Source organism: Canis lupus, chromosome 19 (assembly GCF_003254725.2).
Source record: "Canis lupus dingo isolate Sandy chromosome 19, ASM325472v2, whole genome shotgun sequence".
Lineage (NCBI taxonomy): Eukaryota > Metazoa > Chordata > Mammalia > Carnivora > Canidae > Canis > Canis lupus.
The window spans coordinates 11,698,208-11,723,041 of NC_064261.1; the positions used below are offsets into that span (position 1 = coordinate 11,698,208).

At 34.3% G+C, this 24,834-nt stretch overlaps 1 long non-coding RNA gene across 1 annotated transcript; it reads left to right on the plus strand.

Annotated features, from left to right (window-relative positions):
* The first annotated feature begins 12,554 nt into the window (after window positions 1-12,554).
* LOC118351528 (uncharacterized) lies at window positions 12,555-21,210 on the plus strand. The gene is made up of 4 exons (XR_004807091.2): window positions 12,555-12,766; window positions 13,192-13,344; window positions 18,729-18,829; window positions 20,251-21,210. It is a non-coding gene; the product is annotated as an uncharacterized LOC118351528 (long non-coding RNA).
* The last annotated feature ends 3,624 nt before the right edge of the window (window positions 21,211-24,834 follow it).

The window sequence follows — 24,834 nt, forward strand, 5'->3', positions numbered from 1 at the left end:
AAACAACATAAATATCTGTCCACAGATGAATGGATAAAGAAAATGTGTTATATACATGCAATGTAATATTATTCCCTTAAAAAGAAGTTCTGAAATATGAAACAACATGCATGAACCTTGAAGACATTATGCGAAGTGTAATAAGCCAGTCACAGAAGGACAAATACTGTATGATTCTACTACATGACTTATTTAGAATAGTCAGACTCAGAATCAGAGGATAGAATGGTAGATACTTGGGGCAGGGAGAAGTGGAAAATGTGGAGCTGCCATAAAAGGGCATAAAGTCTCAATTATGAAAGATGAGTAAGTTCTAATGATCTGCTGTATATCATGCCTACAGTTAACAATACTGCATTGTATGGCTAAAAATGCATTCATGATAGTGAATTCCATGGTAAGTACTCTTTCCACAATAAAATTAAAATTTTAAAAGTTGCCTCATTGATTTTTAAATTATGCCTTCAAAAAATTTGGAATTTGCCATTCTCAAGGATTATGTGGTTCATGTCCTTAAACTAACTCAATAAGCATATCAACATGTTTTCTATTAAAGAAATTTCTTTCATTAAATAGATTAAAAGATACTTCGTCATTGCTGAAAGCAGCTGCAAACTTTTTAAATTATACAATGCCTTCTTACTGAATGAACATTTACTTAGCTAAGAAAGCAAGAAAGAGAGAGAAGGAGGGAGGGAGGGAGGGAAGGAAAGAAAGAAAGAAAAAAGAGAAAGAAAGAGGAAGGAAGGAAGGAAGGAAGGAAGGAAGGAAGGAAGGAAGGAAGGAAGGAAGGAAGAAAAGAAAGAAAAGAAAGAAAGAAAGAAAGAAAGAAAGAAAGAAAGAAAGAAAGAAAGAAAGAAAGAAAGAAAGAAAGAAAGAGAGAGTTGCATATCATCTTGCCCATTTCCTTAGGCACTGTTGATGAGTATAGTCAATTTCTCTTTGTGACCCCAATTTTTCTCTGGTTTTCGCTGACCATTCCCTGTTGTCGGCATATGATATCTATATAAATTTTAACACCATCAGTTAAGCAGAGTACTAATATAAAGAGAATGGGCTTTGGATCTTGCCTTCACCTATTATTAGCTAGGTGACCTTACACAAGTGAGTGACTTCAAACACAAAATATGATGTGTAGGATCCTATAATCAAACCTTAGGCAAAACATATGAAGTCTGTTAGTTCTTCCTTCCTTCTTTCTTTCCTTTTTAAGGAAGTTCTGGCCTTAAGCTGAATAAATGAAAACCAATAGTCTCTTGAAAAAAAAAAAAAAAAAAGAATAAGAAAAAGAATGTTTAGCAATTTCCAATCCTCACTAAAATAATAACCTATCCTGAATCTTTCATATTATATTTTATACTAGATGATTTAACTTTATCATCAAAATATACAAATCAAAGTTATTAGCAAATCTGATTAAAATAAAGGTGTAGCATACTTGATTATATTTGCTCATTACTTTTCTTTATATTTTTTTCTTACTATGTTGTGAAATAAAATAGTCACAAGGCCTGCATATGAAAGCTGCAATTAAAGGTCAAGGCTTCCTAAAGCACCCTGGGTAAACATTGTTATTGTAGTAAATTGTTCTTCCATTTTTTAGAGATTTAAAAGGACGGGTGTAGTGGAGAAATAACGATAGTGGTAAATTCCCTTAAGAGAGACAAAGTGGTTTGAATTTGTTATAAAATTTGATTGAAAATAAGCTTTAAGAGATTATTTTTAACCTATAAATGCATGGTTTCTAATTCCACTTTCATATCTCTAAGGGAAAAAAAACCCTGTTAGATCATTACTTTTACAGTGTGCATAGGGTCCCCAAATAATAATTTTTCAAAGTATTTTTGATGTGAAAGATAAAATCCTGCCCTTGATATTAAAAAATATTATCAGGGCAGTAATGCTGCTCATCTAAATTGAAGGATTATCACTATTAAATTGAACATGTATATTTCTGTAGGACATCTATAATCCCCAATTTTTGGAACAATGATTTTCATCTTTATTTGCCTGTCAAACATCTATAATTCAGATTAACTTGACAGCTTTATGAGACATGATAATTCTGTCCAATTGAATGCAACAGGGTAGGGATTTTTTTTTCTACCAAGAAGCCCTAACAATATTACAAATATCAATGCAACATCTAGCTATCACATTAATGATAGTATTTTGTTCTTAGATGACTAGATTAAAAGTCTTCTATATGTATTAAAAAGTGATAATAATCTCCAATAACAAAAAAAAATCTTAAAATAATTCTTCTTGTCCTTAGTTTTCATTTGGCCAAGAACATAAACTAGTCTTTTATCGTACAACAGCATACAGTTGCTAAAAAAGAGGATCACATGGAAATTTGGGCTGACAAGTTATGACCTAATGGAGGAATTGTGTCAAACCACAAAGAAGCAAATCCACGAAGAAGTCTTCACAAAAGCATGAAGACTGTGTTGTTTTTCTGATTGTAAGTGGCATCAAGGGGTGCTTGGGTAGCTCAGTCCTTTAGGTGGTTTAAGCCATCTGCCTTAGGCTCAGGTTGTGATCCTGGGAATGAGCTCTGTGTTGGGCTCCCTGCCTGGCAGGGAGTCTGCTTCTCTGTCTCCCTCTACTCCTCCCCGCTGCTCCTCCCTGCTGTTGCTGCACACACTCTTTCTCTCAAATAAATAAATAAAATCTTAAAAAAAAAAAAAGTGACATCAAGAGTCTTTTCCAGCTGCTACTAAATTCCCTTCCCTGTCACAAATTCTACTGTTCAGGACAAATTCTTCTCAGTTTATGTCTCAAAGAAGAATGGTGGTTTTTGTTTCTAATGTGTTTGTTACAGATATATATTTAAGAAAAAAAAATGGCTTTGCTTAATGTTTTACTTGAAGTTGATGTAGACAGTCCAGGAAGTTTCCTGGATACTTTCTGAAAGGCAACAGGGCAAAGCAGGCAAGGCCAGGTCTTTGGCTGAAGGGTTGATATACCCCCAGATGATTCTGTATTGTATAAATGTCAGAAGCAAGTTGGTCCTACGATGGTTACTATTCACCTTGGAGACTGTGCATCAGCCAGATTCAAGACACAAAAGGTGAATGGGTATTGAAAGTCTAACAGGGGAAGGCAAGTATCTTGAACACAAATGGTGCCTACTAAATGCCCATCACAGTAGGAGAAAAACAGTGGGTGGGATTGCAGGCCTTTAGAGAACCATGGCTGCAGTTTTGCTTTATTTTTCTCTTTCTCTTTTAGATACTAAAGCAAAAGCATACAGTGTAGGCTTGTTTAATAAAAATAAAAACCTCACAGATAGCATACTGAGGTGCTTTGCCAAAGTAAAAGAACTGTTTATAGAAACTATTTAAGGGAACCTGTCTTGTTGTTGTTTTTGTTCAGAAAAAGGGCATATTTGTAGTTTACTTATTGCTGTTATTGTTAACCATTATTTAAGAATCTAGCTCATAATGTCTGTCTATTTTTAAACAATCCGTAGGATATCTGGTAATGTTTTGAAATAAAATGAAATTTTGTTTATTAAGGAAATTGGGAGCATTTGGGGCCTATTTTGATGAAACAACTAACACCTTACAAAAAAGACAAATGATTATAAGCTAGTGTGAGTACAAGAAAAAGAATACCATTCTATGAACTTATGACAAAGGTTCAATAATCATCATTATTAATTAACTGATAATAAAAGCTCTCATTATTTCAAATGTTCACCAGTTAGCTATATATAAAAAAAAAAAAACAAGTTTACACAAAGCAACCATACCATTTATGGGGTAGAGGATCTGGTATTTTTAATCTCGTTTACCAATTGATAGTATGTTAATTAAGTAATTTTCATAGGAAAATGGTCTAATAAGGTAACTAACATTGATGATGTATTGTCATTTTGGTCACATAAAGACTTCACAAAATCTAGGCTGAAAGAAGTAATAATAGTTAATTAGCTTTAGTTTTCCACAATTCAAAACAATAACAACAACAAGTCTTCCTTACAAACGTTTATATATCCACTTAAATAGAAAACATAGCAAGCCAACATGGGTGATGAGAAATTCTAGGAATAAAGAAAGCACACCAAAAAGAAACAAATTCTCAAAATATAAACTTGGGGTAAGGTAATAAATGAAAAACAAGTCTATCAAAGATGTTTGATATAATAATAAATGTTAATATTTGGTTACTAAGAAAACCATGAAAATAATTTCTATCCTGAGATACTATATTTTCTCTCAGGCTGGGAAAGATTAGAAAGAACATTAAAGTCTGGGATTAACTGGCTGTGAAAATAGAAGACCACATGTATATCATTGATAAATAAAACATTCCTGGGCATCTGGGTGGCTGAGAGGTTGAGCATCTGCCTTCAGCTCAAGGCATGATCCTGGGGTTCTGGGATTGAGTCCTACATCGCTCTCCCCACAGGGAGCCTGCTTCTCCCTCTGCCTATGTCTCTGTCTCTCTCTTTCTGTCTCTCATGAATAAATAAAACCTTTAAAAAAATCATTCCTAAAGGAAAATTTAGCAATATGGATCAAAATATTTTACAAAGTTATCTGCTTACTCTTCCTCCAACAATTCTAAGAATTTATCCTAATGAAGGAAAACCAAACATATTTCCTCCAGTTTTGTTTATGATAGAAAAAAAAATCCAACAACAAAGATTTAGCTAAAGAATTTATGATAGTTTAATTTTTTTTGATAGTTTAATTTTTATCAAATACAGTTTTGTGTTAAGAACTGGGCATGTATCTACATAACAGATCATTGGCAGCTTAAAATAATGATATAAGTGAAAATGAAGATCACAAAACCTTACATAATGAGCAATACATATACAATATATATACATATATGTGCATAACATGCATACACACATATATATTTACATATATTAGCAGTGACTATCTCCAACTGTTAAAGTCCAGATTTGCAGTTATTACATATCATTGATGAAATAGGGAAAAAAATAAAGATAATTTTAGTTCCAATTCATAGCTAATTCTAATATATAAATCAGACAAGCATTCATACCATAGATAGGCAGTATGTCTAATAGTTAAGGTTAATGCTTCTGACTACCGTATGGTCTGAGTTCAAGTCCCAGAGTCATGAGTTACCAGCTGCGTAACTTAGCCAAGTTACTTAACATCTTTGAGCCAAGGTTTCCTTATGTGTAAAATATATTAATTGTTCTTTATTAGATTTTGGATGACCAAGTGAGTTAAGGTGCATAGAGACCAATGAACCATAGTTGCTTCACAGTAAGCACTACATAAGGATTACCAATTATTATTTTCCCCACTTGAATAAAGGCACCACAAAGACAAATATTTTTTATCTATTTTGTTCACTGACAGATTCCCAGGACATGGAACAGTACATAGTAAGCAATAAATATACGATGAATGTATATAGGTAGAAAGGAAAGGGAAAAAAAAGGAATATTTCCTTTATTTTTTATTTCCTTTATTTTAAAAAGAATTATAACTCACATATAATAACATGGCAGGGATATTACTAATATTGAAGATTATGTGATTATTCTGGTGTATTTGAATACCTTTTATCTAATTTGGTTCTTCTTTAAGTTAAATAAGAAAAATATAGATTCTGTACCTTTTTTAGAAATCTCTGTGATTAAAAAAAAAAAAAGAAATCTCTGTGATTAATTTTTTCTCATGTGTACTGGAACAGATTTTGATCATTGGTTGACTTAATTTTGAACTTTTATATTATCACCTAACTCTAGGTCCATATTTTCCCTTTAACTTACATGGAGATCCATTTATTTTAGAGGAGAACCACACTCTACAAGGACACGGGGGGATAAAAAATATAACATGGTAGTGTTTGGATAGCCCTGAATGGCAGAGTTTGAACAGTGTAAAATGTTTCATATTTTCCTTAAGGATATGTAAATGCTTTGAAAATGTCATGAAGTGATTGTCTTTGCTGGAAAGACCATTTTCATTATTGAGGAGTATTGTGGTAGAATGTTATCAGGTTAGCCAGCCTACTTTTAAGGCATCTTCAAAACAGATTAGTCATCAAATAACAATGACCCTTAGGAAGCCAATTGTGGACTTCCATTTGAGATTAAAGTAAAACTATTTCATAAAATCACTTCTAAAACAACAAGGAGAAAAAAACACAGTATCAGAAACTATCTTTGGTAAAAACAGAAGACATCTGCAACCCTAATCGCAATACATAAGGGCTATAAATGGAAAGAAGTACGACTAGAAAAGAAGAAAATCATACTTAAATGTTGATGGAAATATCAATGAGGAGAAAACTCATTTACCACTACAAAAGTCTAGAAAGACTCAGGATTGTAAACTTAATGAGCTCAGCAGAGACACAGGCAGAGGGAGAAGTAGGCTCCATGCAAGGAGCCTGACGTGGGACTCGATCCCAGACTCCAGGATCAGGCCCTGGACTGAAGGCTATGCTGAACCGCTGAGCCACCCAGGCTGCCCTCTCCAATTCTTACTCGCAGCTACCAGGCCTGTCAACCCCCCAAAGAAACCAGATGTTTATATTCTGGATCTCAAGAGGCTCCAGAGTAGTGCAATTCTGATGTAAAACTACCAGTTATACTTAAGGGTGAAATAATTACACAAATAATTGGAATTATTCTCATGCAAGATTTGTCTATTCTCCATTAATTTATTTTTCCAATTATTTTTCACATTACGGCCTCATAGATATTTATTTTGTACTTTGAGTTATAATCCAGCATTACTTAATCTCTTATCAAATTATGCCATCTTTGATTATTGATAGCTCTTTCAGTTGGTTCTTGTGTCATTTTGATATGTCATCATCATGGTGTTGGTATTATTGTTTTAGCACTTCCTAGTGCTTACTTTCTGTCACTACAAGATGCTCTGGGGTTATTTTGAATATCCAGTCTTGGTCCTACAATCAGCTATTTCCTCCAGAAGTCTTGTTTTCTGTTATCAGAGAATTGCATTAGAAACTCAAATCTGGATGCTAAGTGTGCTATCTTTCTGTTTCTGATTTCTAGCCTAAGTCCCTTGTGGTCTGAGAAAACACAGTGTATTATTTCTATATTTAAAATTTGTTAAGGTGGAGGCACTTAGATGGCTCAATGAGTTCAGTGTTGGACTTTGATTTCAGCTCAGGTCATAATCTCAGAGTTGTGAGATCAGGCCCTGCATCAGGCTCTGTGCTAGGTGTGGAGCCTGCTTAGGATTTTTTTCTCTTCTCTCTCTGCCCCTTCCCCTCAATTAAAAAAAAATATTAATACTAAGGTCTGTTTTGTGGCCCAGAATGTGGTATATCTTGGTGAAGCTTGAGAAAAACATGTATTCTGCTGTTATTGTATGCAGTATTCTATAAATATCAATAATAAATAAATTGATAATGTTGTTCAGGTCAGCTACATTCTTACTGATTTTCTGCTTGTTTAATTTGTCAATTACTGTCAGAAGGTGTTGAAATCTAATTGTAAGAATAGATTTGTCTATCTCTCCTTTCAGTTCTAACAGATTTTACCTAACATTTTTATTCTTTGTTGGGTACATACATGTTTAGGATTGTTAAGTCTCCCTAAAAATTGCTTCCTTTATCATTATGTAGTACCCCTCTTTATCCTTGATTATTTTTGTTGTTTTGAAGTCTGCTTTGTCTGAAACTAATACAGCTACTACTCTAGCTCTATCTTGATTAGTGTTTGCATGGTACATCCTTCTCCATCCCTTTATTTTTAACTGATCAGAGTCTTTACATTTAAAGTGGGTTTCTTATAGACAATATATAGTTGTGTTTTTGTCTCCTCTGACAATCTCTGCCTTTTAACTGGTGTATTTAGACTAACCGCATTTATATTGATTTACTTAGATTCATGTAAATAATGTTTGTAACTGTGGTCTAGTTATGAGCAGAGCCTTCTTTTTTTATGCCTTCTCTGGTTTTGATTGAGCATTTTGTATGATTCCACTTTATCTCCTCTTTTAGTGGATCAATTATATTTACTTTAAAAAAAAACTTTTAGTAGTTGTTCTAGAGTTTACAGTATATGTTTGTAACTTATCTAAGTCCATCTTCAGATAACACTATTTCACTTGGTTTTAGTTCCTTATAGCAGAATAAACTCAATTCCTCCCTCTTGCCCCCTATGGCTGTCATTCATTTTACTTATCCACATGCTATACTCACTTAATACATTGCTGCTGTTATTGCTTTTTTTTTTTAAGATTTTATTTATTTGAGATAGAGAGAGAGAGAGAGAGCAAGAGAGAGCATAAGCAGGGTGAGGGGAAAAGGGAGAAGTAGACTCCCTGAGAAGCAGGGAGTCTGATGCAGGTCTACCTTCCTGGGACTCCAGGATCATGACCCTAGCTGAAGGCAGACACTTAACTGACTGGGGCACCCAGGCACCCTACTATTATTGCTTTAGAACAGTTTTCTTAAAAAAAAATTAAAAAAAAAACAATTTTCTTTTAGATCAATTAAGAATAGGAATAATAAATTATTTTACCCTACCTTATTTCATCTCTGGTGCTCTTCTTTTCTTCATATAAATTCATATTCCTGACTTATATCATTTCCTTCTGCCCAAAGAACATATTTTAATATTTCTTGCAAAGCAGATGTGCTGGTAATAAATTACCTTAGTTTTTGTTTGTCTGAGTCTTATTTCTCCCTCACTTTTGAAGGATAATGTCATTAGGTATAGAATTTTAGGTAGGAGGTTGTTTTTCCATCAACAAGGTAAAGTCTTTCTTCTTCAGAAGTAAGCCTTTATTATGGAAAAAGCCTTAGGTGTTTTCCACATTACCTTTTCTCTTCCCCTGCCAGAAACACTAAGGGATCTTTCCCAGATCATCACTAAGGGAACCTGGTAAGGTTCTTGGAAGTAAAACTCCAAAAGTGTGTGGGTTCTCCATAACTGTGACTCCCAGAAGTCTACCATTGTGTGCTAATCCCCAGTTACCCTCTAGCAATTAATCAAAATTATTCTTTTAGTGTTCCTATCAATTTCTGGCTCCAGTGTCTTCTGCTCCGGATAAGTTGATCTCAGATGAGACTCTGTATTTGCCTATTTCCCCAGATTTCAAGGTGATGATTTGCTCTGAAAACTCAGTCCTCTCATGGGTCCAAGAAAAATCATTAATTTTGTTTGTTCCATTTTTGGTTTTGGTAAAGACAGGAGTGACAATTTCCAAGCCCTTTACATATCAGAGCTAAAACCCAAAATGTGAATTTAAAATTTTGATGATAAAAGTTCAAAATTAAAAGTTAATTTTGGAATCAAACAAAAAATTTGAGCAGTTGATTTTTTATCTTATGATATAAAAACATATACAGAAAACAATACTATCTGCCCTGAAAATTATTTACAAATCACTTCCAACTATATTCATCTATTCCACTCAAATATTCCCTGAGGGATAAAGACAGCTGCAATGTTGACTATAACATAGACTTCATATTGGTCATTCACATAATATAGAGGAGTGGAAATTTTTAACTTTTAGCACAGTAAGCATAAAGAGAAATTGATGAGAAATGAGGAGCAATTGGTTGCTTTCATTTTCATATTAACACTTTTAAAGAAAACATTTTATGAAAAATATTCCTAAAGCAAGTCTATATCTTTATTGATGCTATTTAAAAAAAAAATATTTACAACTTTAATCATCATTAGTTAATGTTAATTATCTTACTAAAAGTAGAATAAAAAATGATACTTCCATCATGCAGGTTTTCATGATGCATTGACGATTATTTGAGTAGGAGTTATGACACTAATTGATTAAATGCTATAATTTTTCAATGGGTTATTATAAGAAGAAACAAATACCATAATGAACCATGAGTAATGTATACTTGGGACTAATAGTGGGAATAAATTAAGGCACACTAGTATGCTAATGACAATGGATAATGGTTTGGATGATGTGGACAACTCAGGTCCCATTTCTTCATTCCTAGCCCTGTGAGTTATCTAAATAACATCTAGAAAACACCAGTACAGATAATTCAGCAAGTGTATGTCTTTAACTTTCTTATACAGAATATTCCATCAAAAAATATTTGATTTAGCTAACACATTTCTCCAGACTTAAAAATGCTCTACACAAGGATATACTAAATGCTTAATAGCATTAAGAGTGATAGGAATGTGTAGAATGTCCCCTATTATAAATGACCTACAGTGCTAGGTCATTTATATCTCTATAACCATACTAGTTTATTTTTTTAAAGAAATATTCAATTTGGAAATTTTTTTTCTGAAAAATCACTGGTGGTAACTTTTTGAAATATCAGAAAATCCGACCACACTAAGCTAGAAATTCTACATAGTAACTAACAATTATCTAGAACTGAACATAGGTCCAGATCTATACACACCAGGATGATCAATCAACAAAAAATGAAGGTTTAGCTTTAATTTTTGAGCAGTCTCCCTTAGTGCAAAAACTGTCTCTAGAAGTCTTCCAGTAACTTAAGTGTAGCTTATATTCACCTACTTTTTAAATTATTATTATTATTGAGGAAACCCTGAATTCATTGACCTAAACTGAAAGCAAGTGTTTTAGATTGATTATTTAAGCCTTGGTTCCCAATGTAATTCGTGTACATGCTTTACAGAACTATGCACTAGAAGACCTCAGTTGTTCCTTTCTGAGAAATGTTTCCTACTCTAACTTGTGCCATTCTCTTACCTTACCTGATTTTCCTCTTAGGACATTTGAGTTCAGGATCCCTGATTTATAGTCAGATCAACTTAGGTTAAATCTCATTTCTACTACTTACAGGTTGTAAAACTTGGAGCAAATCAACCAATCTTGTTGAGTCTCAGTATTAGTAAATGAATGAATGAATAAATAAATAAATCTAGGGATGCTGGGTGGCTCAGCGGTTTAGGCGTCTGCCTTCGGCCCAGGGCATGATCCTGGACTCCCAGGATTGAGTCCCGCATCGGGCTCCCTGCATGGAGCCTGCTTCTCCCTCAGCCTGTGAGCAGCCTGTGAGCCTGCTTCTCCCTCAGCCTCTCTCTCTCTCTGTGTCTCTCATGAATAAATAAATAAAATTTTTAAAATAATTAAATAAATAAATAAATCTATCACTCAGTGTACAATCAAGAAAACAGAGCTCCTATGAACCTTATTGGAATAAATACCTTACATAATCTTGGGGCTGCAGTTTGGACAGGCTGGACATCTGGGAAAAGGAGTTGGAGCATCAGAGAAAGTCACTAATTAGTCTTATTCACTGGCACTGTGTACAAGTCAGAGTTTTCTGGAAAATTCAAGAGTCCAAGCCTGTTTAACCACCAAAATAAAGCTAGGAGGAGTCAATTTCTGGAGAGGTCCATGAGAACCCATGGCCTCTGTTTATCCATTTGCCCAAAGTCAAGAGTCTGATCTGGATCTGCTGCTGCTGTTGGCCAGAAAGCAAGTTCAATACAAGGCAAAAAAATAGGAAGCTGGAACCCAGTGGGCACTTCTGTCTCTGACTACCACAATTATCTGTGAGTAATGACCTGTTTCCTTCACTTCCATCCTCCAAGTCTCGCATAAGTTCCTCCTTTAGCCTACTCTAACAAAAACTTGATAAGAAGTAATTCAGCAACATGAACTCCAACTTAGCCAAGGAGATGCAGAACAAGAATCTACCTCACAGAGCTATGAAAATTGTTAATATATTGTACTGTTAATCCAGTTAATCAGTTGTCTCTGAGAGGAATGCCATCCCAGACCTGAACAAAACTTCTATACCTCTGAAACTTAGTCTAAAGATTACAATTATTCTTAAACAAGAAGTGCACAATGTAAACTGACCTAGAAATTTCACAGTGAGAATTTACAATGCAGATTCTAAAGCATATCTTTTGAAAGAAATCCCTACTGGACATCCCTTTATCATCACTGAGTTTTTCTCTCTTTGATTTCTTGCCCTCTTTCACAGAATATTTTGCCTTTGGGCTCCTGTCTTGCTCCATTTTTGGATATGTCCTGTGACAGTTAATTTTATATGTTAAGTTGACCATAATGGGGGATCCAGATATTCGGCTAAACATTATTTATAGGTATGTCTCAAGGATGTTTCAGGTTAAGATTAGTATTTGGATAAGTAGACTGAATAAAGCAGATTATCCTTCCCAAAGTGGGTGGGGTGGATATTATCTAAATCATTGAGAAAGGAAGAATTCATTTACTTTCTGACTGTTGAGCCGGGACACTGGTCTTCTCCTACTCAGACCAAGATTCATACTCTCAGAGTCTGACTGGGACTGACACCATTGACTCCACAAACTTAATTACTTAAAACAATACACAATCTACTGTGGTTTCCATGGGTCAGGAATCCGGTCATGGCTTAAGTGGGTCCTCTGCTCTCATGGCTTAGGTGGGTCCTCTGCTCAGGGTCCTAAAGACTGCCATTAAGATGTTCACTGCACTATTCACCAACCTGGAGGCTTAAGACGGGAAGAATCTGCCTGATGCCATTCAGATAATGTTGGCAAAATCATTTTCTTGCAGCATGAGTCACAGTGGTTTCCTTAATCAAGGTCAACAGGAGAACATCTCTCTGCACAGAGAGAGCCTACGATTCTCTTTTTAAGAGCTTTCACTGGATTACATCGGAGACCCATCCAGGAGAATTTTTCTTTAGATTAACTCAAAAGCTCTCCATGTGAGGATGCAGTAACTTGGCAGTCTGCATATGGAAGACGGCTCTCACTAGAACCTGCCCATGCTGACACCCTGATCTTGGACTCCCAGCCTTCCAAACTGTGAGAGATAAATTTCTGTTGTTTATAGGGCATCCTGTTTATGCTATTCCATCTGTGCATCGATATGTATTAATCTTTCTATTCTATAATGTCAAAAATTAAAAGCAACATAAATTTTCAGAAGTAGAGAATAGTGAAGTAAATTATAGTTTATTAATACTATGATATTTGTGACTCCGTTATTATACCATGTTTGAGAGGACTATTTACTGTAGAAAAAAATGTTTAGATATATTTCTAGGTAGAGAATAAAAACAGACTATAAAACAGCATGTATAATATGTAACTATTTTATTTATTTATTTATTTATTTATTTATTTATTTATTTACTATTTTACTTATATATACACTAAAACACACCTCTTTGATTCTTCCATTTGTTTTTGTGGGGGTTTTTAAAGATTTATTTATTTATTTTAAAGAGAGAGAGAGAGAGAGAGAGAGAATCTCATGCACACTCCACATGGAATGCAGGGCCTGACATGGAGCTCAATCTTACAACCATGATATCATGACCATGAGATCACAACCTGAGCAGAAAACAAGTGTCGGAGGCTTAACTGACTGCATCACCCAGGTACCCTTGATTCTTCCATTTGCACAAGGTCTTTTCTCCTACTACTGTGGTGATAGAGGGAAGAGTGAATAGACCAATCCCAGAGTCATACTGCCTCAGTGCCAACTCTAAGTCCACAACCTACCAGCCTATGACATGGGCAAATTGTTAACCTCATTCTGCCTCAGTTTCTTCTTTACAAATTGGAAACCCTTACAGGTTTATTATTGCTACAGGATTATTATTTAACTATGAGAATTAAATGATATAATGCATGAAAAAACAACATGAGGTCTAACACAGAGAAAATAATCTCCAATTTTAACTATTAACTTAGTAAGTGACCAAAAATATACAGAAGAATTAAATCAAGAACATGGATGATAGAATGATTTACAATACCTGAGAGGAATGTTTCACAGTTTGTTCACATAATAGTGAAATATAAATATAAATTCAAGTTACACAGTATATAATGGATATTATTGGCCTATCCTTTCCAACACAAAACATAACAAGTTGGTTAAATCGTTACCTAGGATACTATGTTATAGAGAAAAAAAATGAGTCTTAGCAAATGACATGGAAAGAAGAAAAATTGATGTCAGGAGTAATTAGTCTTGGTAGGAAATAATCAACACAAAATAAAACTGGTATTGTCTAAAAGCCCCTAGTGAAATTTGGTACTCATTTACAAATAGCAGAAGAACCAAAATTTCTTTCAAAACAATAAATTTACAATTATCACCAGTGAACATGGATTGGATAGCAATGATGATTTCAAAAGAAAACTCACAATAGGGGGACCTAGGAGTTATTATTTTGATCTAGAGAAAAAACTGGCTTTGAATCCAAGTCCATTGTTTGACCCACTATAAATTACCACCTCCAAGAGAATAAAACAAGCCAAAAAAATCATAATGACTAATATTAATGTTTCTGTGACCTAAAGTTGTAATCCTAAGGTAGGATATTAGCTGCTGGAAGGTAAGCAAAAGAAGTAAAATGAAGCCTGGAAACCTGCATTGAGTAGGGGGTGATAAAGGGGTAACTGAGTCACTTCCCAGCTGGGCATCAAGAACTCCTTATTGGGGGTCTGTGAGATACGTGAAATTAATGAAAAGTTGACAATATTTTTCTTTCAACTATAGCATTATTAAATGGCCAAAAAAACTGCTATGAAATGAAGAATCAGTGCACAAAAGGAATCTGCTTACATTGACCTCAAAAATCAGTGGGAATATCAGGACAAAAAGGTAGACAACCTCTGAGGAAAAACAGCATTGGGATACAAAAGAACTTATTATATATATATACATATATATAAGATATATATATATATCTTAAGCTATTGGTAAAGTTTTCACCAGCACCAAAATTTTATACTTAATTTAATGTTTCTCTGAAACCTTAGAAATGTTATTATAATTTGGTTCAGAATATGCATTTGAGACTTCATGGATTGAAATAATTCTGTTCATGAGCAACCTTTACAATCCAACAAGACAAATTATGTTTTCCCATGCAAGTACAGAATTTTTTTCCAGTATTACACATCCAGTGAATTGCTTTGTTACCTGTAGTGAATAATGTAAACATCTCTCTCTGTCTCTCTCTATCCCTCCCTCTCTCCCTCTCTTCCCCTTCCACCTCCCTCCCCATGCCTTCACTCTCCCTCTCCATCTCTCCTCTCTCTCCCGCCTCCTTCACTGTCCTTCCTTCTCTCTCTCTGAAAATCCTTCATCAACTTATGGTCACCAAAAATAGATTTGAGGGTGGATACAAATAATAAATACATAAAATAAAAACATAAATTACATATATGTATGACTTCATATGCTTTCAAATCTGGACTGAATTAAGAACATAAGGTAAAAAATAGATGTGTAGGGAAAAGTAATGCCCTGGACTAAAGTCAGAATGCCTTCCATCTTCCAAGAACAGTTCTGAGGCTGATGCATCTACTTCGTGCTCTGTAAATAGATACTGTGAAAGTAGGGGATCATCATGTAACCTAAAATTCTAAGAGATGATGTAAGCAGAGCACTGAGAATTAGTAATAAGGATTTAGAGAAATACAGTACTGAAATCTCAGTAGAAAAAAAAATGTGAGAACAGAGGAAAAATAGAAGGCTTTATGTAAAACCAACTGGCTAATACTAGATCCAAATATCTATCCTCTGGGAAGGGTTCCCAACATTTGCAGTTATACCTTTCCTTGATGTGTCTCTGACATTTTAGACATGTGCCTATTATGGTGCACAACACATTGTCGCCATGGTCTCTTCGATGTTGGCTTCTCCCACTGTGCTGGGAGTGTCCGGGCACAGAAGCACTCTATCATATCCTTACAGTGTCAACACTAGCAATGAACACGTAGCATATAGTCAATACAGGGCTGCATTAATAAATGAATTAATTAATTATTTAGTCTGACTTAGCACAATAAATAGCTATCCATAAACTAAATACATTAATCTCTCTCCCATCCCCATTTTTCCCCAGAAAATAGTAGATTAGGGTTTCAGTAGCATTTTACTTTCTTTATCCAGTTGTAGAATGTATTTTAAGCACATATCCCACATAAATAACCAAAGGTTTCTATACATGTTGATTACACTAACAAGAAATAAGTCATCACTCCTGAAATTCTTTCAGAATCAAATATTCTACTTTTAACCCAGAGTTTTATTTAACCTGCAATCTTCTTTGCATATTTTACTCTCTAGTCGATTATTTTCTACATCTATTTTATAGAAACCCCTAAAACAAGCCATATTAAACATTAACTTAAGAAAAAAAAATACAATCCATGGTAACCTTGGAAGAAACTTTGGAGCCATTATAGTCATATGAAATATAGCTGTAAGAAATAGAGAGTGTGAATTTATCAAATCTGAATTAATAAAAAAGAAAAAATAATAGACAATAAGAATAATCTTCAGTGTCTGTAAACTCCTTTATATTTTATAAGGCTCTTCTGATATATTAACCCTGTATCTTTACAAGAATTGGATATATTATTTCCATTTGCCAAGGCATACACTGAGCCTCAGTAAATTACATGACTTGTTGGATTTTATGCTAATTATAGGTGGTAGAGTTGAAACTACAGCTGAAAGCTCCTGATTCATAGTTCACTTTTCTTTGCATCAAAACCACAGTCCATCTTTGTTACATATCAATTTTGGTAAATAAAGATATTTTAAGTATACGTCCCATACATATTACTATTAATAATATTCCTATTTTAGTACTTTGAAGAAATACTAGAATACATAAATGTTAACTTCTTTAAGTGTAAACCAATATAAGCATAAAACAGTATTATTAAAGCACAATAATACAGCATTTAAAAATTGATTTGTCTCAATTGATGGAGAATCCAATTTAGGTTAAATAACTATGTTTATGAAATTACTTCAGGATTTATTGGCTATAGCATGATAACTCATCAACTGCAGTTGAGCTTGCAGAAATTTGAGCAGAAAACTTAATTAACAATAATTTTAAAACTGCCAAAAGCTGCTGCAGTTCACTCTGCACTCTGCATACATAGCTACATGTGCTGGACTTCCAAAAGAAAGTCATTTCCTTAAACTGTTTACTTTCACGTCATTGAACTCATTATCAAAAATAAGTGAGCAATATTGATTTGGATGGTTTAATAATTCAAAATGGTTAAAGGCAATAACATCAATTGAACAGACAAATATTTCCTATTATTGTTTACTACCAACTTTATACTGTCTCAATTAATCCAGGCATGGTTTCCCAAAACAAATGGAAATGCAATTATCAGACCAAGAAGATACTAAAACCAGTAACTTAAACCTCAAGGAGGAGATTTTATAAAGTGATATAATCAATACTGCATTTGAAGTAGTATATGCTGGTGTTAATTTGCCACAGAAAAAACAGAGATTCTATTACCTTTTAAAAGTTAAAATATTTCAAAATATACTGATATGATACTAGCTGCACTTTGAATAGCTACTTTGCAGAAAATATATGTTTTAAAAAATAGCCTACATTCATACGCTTTGAATAAGGACATCTGCCTCTTAAGTGAGAGAAATTGTGGCTAATAAATGCTTGGAAATACTTAGTAAGAACACAAGTTGCCTTACCAACATACAAACAATTTTCATATATTCCTTGTGTTGAAGAAATAGCTGTACGTGATTTTTGCTCAAAAATCTATTCACAACCATCATATTTATTATCTTATCAAACCTCCCCTCAAAATAATAAGTATTGGCTCTAGAACCAAGTTGTTTCTACATTTGCCCATCATAACTCTTTTTAAATTGAAGAAAACAGAAGAACAGTAACATACCTTTGATAGAGAAAATCATGCTATCTCTTCAGCGGCACCTATTCCAGTTGTCCTTCTTGGGCTAGTTTTCTAGTTTTCTCCCTAAACCTTTACAATCCTCTGATTCAATATTACTGGTTTAAAAGAAGTGAAATGCACAAAGCTAGAAATCAAACTCAAGTAAGGAGAGAGATTATGATCAGGAACTACCTTAAGTAAAAGGAGAAATCTATTATTGGCTAATAGTGCACTTTTTTTTTTTTCTATATGAAAGTACTCTTACATCCATCCAACCACAGAATAAGAATAACTACTAATTGGTTTTCTCCTCAAAGAAATGTATCATTGGTTGGCAACTAAGGTAGCAAGAATAGTATTTTCACCCACTCGCAGCTTTAAAAATGAGAAGAAAATCTGATGTACTGAATATAGATAAGAAAATCTTTCAGATTCAATAAACTTGCTGAGGAAATTGCCTTCTTTTCCTTTAAATTCTGATTGGTATAATGACGACCATTGTCTTTAAAAAAATATAATCAGCATCAAATGCAAAAAATTGCAAAATTATTTTGCAAGTCTTTACAAATGTTAATATTGTTAAAAGTAAGCCTTGTAAAAGATTTAAAAATGGAAAATATATAAAGGTAAACTTAATATTTCCACCCTCATACTCCCAATTCCAACCTCCTGAAATAACAATATGAAGACCCAGGTGTATATACCTCCAGCAAGTTCTCCAAGCCTGTACAAATACACACATATGTCTTAGCGGATGTTGTGTTGCACTACCAGCTTCAGGATAGGCTCACCCCAGCTGTTGGAAGTACAACCGTAAGATGCTTTCACTGTCAATTATCTTCAGGATGGCCTCATTTGAGTAAAACTGCCTCTTCAAAGCTCATGTTTGCTTGGAGGGGCAGTAAACATCTAACGACTACTCATCTCAGGGGTGGAAATGCCTGTTCCCTCATCCCAATTCAGAACAAATCTGAGAGCTATGCCAGCTCTAAAACATGCATAAAGTAAATGGCGGCTTTTAGGATCTTCTCCCTCTCCCCAGACCTGTTTCATCCCTTTCCTCCCACAGGTATGGATGCAAAGAGCACTCCTGAAAAACATCCAGCTTACTAACCATCTCAGATGATTTACAAAGACATCTGATATCATATTATACTGTTCACAAAGAGGGTAAGAGCCTTAAAATAGTGCAATTTGAATTATCCATTCCCTGCCTTTGTGCGTCTTTTGTCTTATATTTTACTGCTACATATGCTATAAACCCCCCACTACCTTCTTACTATTTTTGCTTTAAATAGTCAATATTTTATTAAAGAAATATAATTACACATATACACAGAAGGAGAGAGAGCAGTAGAGAGAGAGACAGAGAGAGAGACCTTTTCAAAGGTACTAAAAATACCCTGACCTACTCTGATATTTACTTAGCGTGATGCTCTTCATTCCTTGGTCAAGATCTGGAATCATATCTGGTGTCATCCACTGTTGTTTGGTCTAAAGAAGTTTTTTTTTTTTTTTTAAGTTTTATTTATTTATGATAGTCACAGAGAGAGAAAGAGAGGCAGAGACATAGGCAGAGGGAGAAGCAGGCTCCATGCACCGGGAGCCCGATGTGGGATTCGATCCCGGGTCTCCAGGATCGCGCCCTGGGCCAAAGGCAGGCGCCAAACTGCTGGGCCACCCAGGGATCCCTAAAGAAGTTTTTAACATCAATCTTACACAGAGCTCTTAGCTCTTGTCTCTCTGAGAATGCCATTATATTTCCTTCATTTTTGAATATTTTTGTCCAGTACAAAATTTAGATTGACAGATTTTTCTTTTAGTGTTCTAAAGGTGCCCATTTGACATCTGGTCTTCATTATTTATGAGGAAATTTCATTATCATTTCCGTTAATTTTTCCAAGTATGTAATAGGTTGGGTTTTGTTTTTGTTTTTTGTTTGTTTGTTTTTGTTTTGCTTTTGTTTTGTTTTTACTACTTTTGAAATTTCTTCTTTATTTATGGTTTTTAGCAGTGTGGCCATAAAATGCTTAGGTGTTTTTGTTGTAATTGCCTGTATTTGTTCTGCCTGGGATTTGCTGAATTTCTTGGACTGTGGGTGAATATCTTTTATCAAGTTTTGAAACACCTCTCACATCACCTCTGAGATTTCTTTGTCCCTGTAGACTCCAGCAATACATATGTTAGACTGTTTCTTATTGCCTCATGTATCTTGAATGTTTTGTCCCTTTCCATTTTTTATTCCTTCTTCATGTTTCAATTTGTATAGTTTCTATTGACCTTTCTTCTATTCCATTGATTTTTCATTTGCTGTGTTCAGTATGCTGTTAAAGACATTTAATATTCCATTTCTAAAATAATATATATATATATTTTTATTTCTAGCTTCTCTATTTGGCTATTGGAAATTTCCACTGGACTAAGTCTCTGCTAAGGTTTCTCTTTATAAAATTGTTACAATTTTCCTTCCAGATTCTTTACCATTTTTATCATAATTAATTTAAATATCCCTATTAGATAATTCTGTTTGGGCTATCTTGTAGTCTGCTTTCATTGACTATTACCTTCTTTTTTTAATTTTTGTATTTGAGAGAGGGAAAGAGAGCACAAATGGTGTGGAAGGACAGAGGAAGAAGAAGAAGTAGACTCCTTGCTGAGCAGAGAGCCCAACACGGGACTCCATCCCAGGACCCTGAGATCATGACCTGAGCTGAAGGCAGATGTTTAACTGACTAAGCCACCTAGCCTTGACTCTTATCTTTCTTGACCTGGAGTTACAACCATCCATCTTTCCTTCCTTCCTTCTTTCTTTCCTTTCATGTGTTGTAATTTATTTTTTATATGCCAGACATTTCTATTAAAGACCAGCGGGGACTGAAGTAGTAAGTCCCAGAAGACTTTTTTTTGTCAATCTAGCTACCATAGTGGTGAATCTAAGCCCATTTGCTCTAAAATGGAGCTGAGTTTTTTAAATTTTACTGATTCATTTCACCTTAGACTTCAAATATGTTGAGAAGGGTTAGGATTTTTCCCCTGTCAGGGCCTTGGATCAGAACATTTGTATGATTCCAAAGATTTACCTGGATTTCAAAACTGAGCCATCTGGCTGTGGCTACTCCCAATTTGTAATCCAATCTGGCTGCCTGCTTCTTGGATAGCAGAGAAATCACTGTTGCTTTCCAATTCTTGCTCCCTATCTTCTGAGTCTTTCAGCCCCTGCTATCTACCTGAGTCTTCCTAGACAGCAGCCCTCTACTCTTGGAAAGCTTCAAGTGCCCCAGTAGGGTTTTTCTCAGCTACCCTCTAATGCCCCAATGTTGATATCTGATTCTGAGTGTCTCTGGAGATCTGTCTCAGCTCCTGTGTCCTCCTCCCTGACTTAGAGTGATAGCTGCTTTGTACTTACTGAGCTTTCCTTTTTTGTTTCCTTCATTTTGTTCTCATTAAAGACCTATAGAAACAAAATGTCACAGGTGGACACTTGTTCTGTGACTAGAAAGTCTAATCTTTCAAACAGCCCACATGTGGTCATTAAAATTTGATTCAAATTTTGACTGGCTTCTCTTTTCCTGGTCCAGGGTATATTCCTCCTCTTCCAATAGGTCTGCCAAAGATGACAGGAATTGTGGTTCTTTCCTTTCCTATAATGGGCTCTTCACTTCCTGGATTTCAGTTCATTTGGGGTTTTGTCTCTAATGGGTTTTTAAATCTATTATTTTGAAGTTTATCATGCTTTTATGGGCTGCTGGCCTGAAAATAAGAGTCTCCGGATTTTATTTTACATCTATAGAGTTCTTTTTCTATTGAGAATATTAAATCCTATGAACTGATATTTGAACATTGCTAAAAAGTTTTAGTCAATCTATAACAGGTTTAATTTTTAAAATATTAAAATCCCCAATTATTTTGTCTCCTTTGAATTATTAAAGATATAGATAAAAGAGTTAATTCTTCTTCTAGAATAAATTATTTCATCACTCAAGGAAATTCAACTCAACAATAATTGCTGCCACTAAACCAGGCTTTTAATAAATTGATCAAAATGTACAAGTAAGTTGTTCATATTTATACCAGATTGCAGGACATTATTTTGGTATGTATTTTACAGAAATGTATCCTATGATAGAATAAATTTGAAAATTAACAAAAATATTTGATATAAGTCTAATATATTTTGAAATATAACAGTACTATGTGTATCTAACCACTGATAATGATCACTCACCTAGGATATGATTTATACCAACATCAGACAACCTAAGATCTCAAAAAGTTGATTCTCTAGTAGTGCCATTTGCCTTAATGTCTATTTTGTATTATATACATATAGCTATCAGGTTTGGGGGGTTTTATTTACCTAGCTGTATTTCTAATCTTTGAATTTTGAATCCCTCATTATTCCTATTTTTTACATTTTTTATAGTAAATAGCATATAGTTGATTTTTTATCAACTCATCTTTTAACTGAAGTATTTTGTCTAATCATTTATATTATAATTACTAATATAATTTTATTTATTTTGACCATCTTGTTTTATGCTTTTTGTCTCAGATTCTTACATTTTTTCCTTATTTGTCTTTTGTTGCTATTTTAATTTTACTCTTTCTCTTACTTGTTTAGAGATAGTCCTAGAAATTTTTATATGCATCCTCATCAATATCTGTACATTCCTCCCAGTTTACCACTATACACTTGATATCCTGGTTTTTGTGTGATTCAGTAATATTTATCTTTTCTTTCTGTCCTGACAGGACATTATTATTATTGTGCTATGAATGCAGTATTCTTACCTTATTCTTTTTACTTCAATGATAGAAATGACAGAGTAGACTTAGTCTGATCAATCACCTCCCTTCTGGGCTTGGTGAAACTTCTGGAACCAATTTATACATCAGTTGTCTTTTGCTATATAATGAATTACTCCAAAACATACTGGCTTAAAACAAAAGCAAGTTATTATTTCTCACAATCAGTGGGTTGACTGAGCTCACCTCAGATAGATGAAAGTGACAAAAATTTCTCTCTACATGTTTCTTATTGGCTTCTTAAACATAGCAGCAGCATTCCAAGAAGATAAGGACAAACATTTATCTAGCCCACTGCTTGGTGGGCTGATTTCCCATTGGCCAAAGCAAGTCACATGGCCAGGAACAGAGTCAATATGGGAAGGAATACGTAAAGGCACTGCGGAAGAAAAGATTTAATTCAACCAACCTGGATTACTTAAACCCTTCTCATTTGCAAGGAAGACTTTATCTTCAGGATAGGCCCTTGGGAGAAGAACTTTGATCCCTTATAATATTCTGCCTAAAATGAATGTTTTTGTATGCAAAACATACATAGCATACCACTTTGATGAGATAATTTATGCTAATAATGCCTTTTATGGTGAATGACTGCTTTTGTATGCCTCAGGCCATGGGCCAGTTCCATCAGATAGTTTATGCTAACATATGTAATTTACAGAGAAGCCTTGTTTTTCCTCTGGAAAGCAGGAATTTGAGTAACTGAGATCAGTCACATGAGTACTACATGCCTATATGACTGAACCCCAATAAAAACACTGGACACCAAGGCTCAAGTAAGCTTCCATGGCTGTCAACACTTCATATGTGTTGTCATACATTGTTTTTCCCACTCCACTGGGCAAAGACACCTAGAAACTTATATATGGTTTCTCCTATGCTTTGCCTCATATATCACTTTTCCTTTGCTTATTTTAATCTGCATCCTCTCACAGGAAAACACTACAATCAAAAGTATAAGTTTCTGTGAGTCCTAACAGTGGATCACAGAGCCTAAGTGTGGTCTTGGGGTCTCCCACCACAGGCATGAATGGCCATAGGCAAAATTATTGGTGACCTTCAACGTAGGAATCCATTATAGAGAGTGAGAAAGAGCCAGACCTCATACAAATAGATTCTAAATATTGCCCAAAGTTCGAAGATATCCCAATGCACAGCTCATGAAGGAATCTGCTGCTTTTCATTACTTTCCCCACTGGCCAATTTCACACCTCGTGGAGAAGAAAGTTTAATGCCAGTTTTCCCTGTAAGTAGCCTAAGGTTCCATCCATACCTAGTAGCCCATCTGGTTTAGTGATAGGAAGTAGTTTGAATATGAAACTAAATCAGAAGGTAAGTAACAGTAGATTAAAGCTGAAAAATCTGTAAGACATACTCTCTCTAGAAACAGAATGTAGGAAACCACCAAAACCAAAAGTAGGGATAAAAACAAGGGCATATAGACATTCAAAGCCTGGTTCTCATAGTTAAAATAAATGTTAAACATAGCCGAACTCCTAGACTGATTAACATAAATCATCACATTAACTGCTTTTTATCTCAGTACTTATGACTCAATACATATTATGCTTTCACCAAAAATAGGAATCATGCAAAAAAGCAAGAAAACTCCATAAATATAGAACAATCATATTAGAATTACCAGACTGAGAATTAAAAAAAAAAAGTATCAAATATACTAATGGCTCTAATAGAGAAAGTGTAAAACATGCAAGAATAAATGGGAATGTTAGCAGAGATGGAAACTAAGAATCAAAAGTAAATTCTAGAAGAAATAATCAATAGTAACAGAAATAAAAAATACCTTTGACAGATTCATCAGTAGATGCAGTATAGTAGAGAAATGTATCAGTGGATTAGAAGATCAGTCAACATAAGCCTAACAAACTAAATGCAAAGACAAAAAAAGAAAAGATATTGATGATGAAGAAGAAAAAAAAAAACGAATAGAACATCCAAGTGCTGTGTGACTTTCAAAAAATATAAACATACATCTAATTGGAATAACATAAGAAGACAGAATAGAACATAAGAAATAGTTGAAATAATAATAGCCAAAAGTTCTCAAAATTAAAGAAAAACACCAAACTATAAATTCAAAAAGCTTAAGGAACACCAAAGAGAATACCAAAAACAAATCAAAATAAAACTCTCATTAGAAGCAATATCAACAAAATGGCAAGAGTAGAAACTTCCAGATGCTTGTTCTCCCATAGAAACATCAAATAAACAACTACAGACTCACTAAAATAAGCTTATAGAAGTTCTGGAAATGAGTCACAGATTTATATTAAGCATGTAAATGCCCAATTAAAACACACATAGGATGCCTGGGTGACTCAGTGGTTGAACATCTGCCTTTAGCTCTG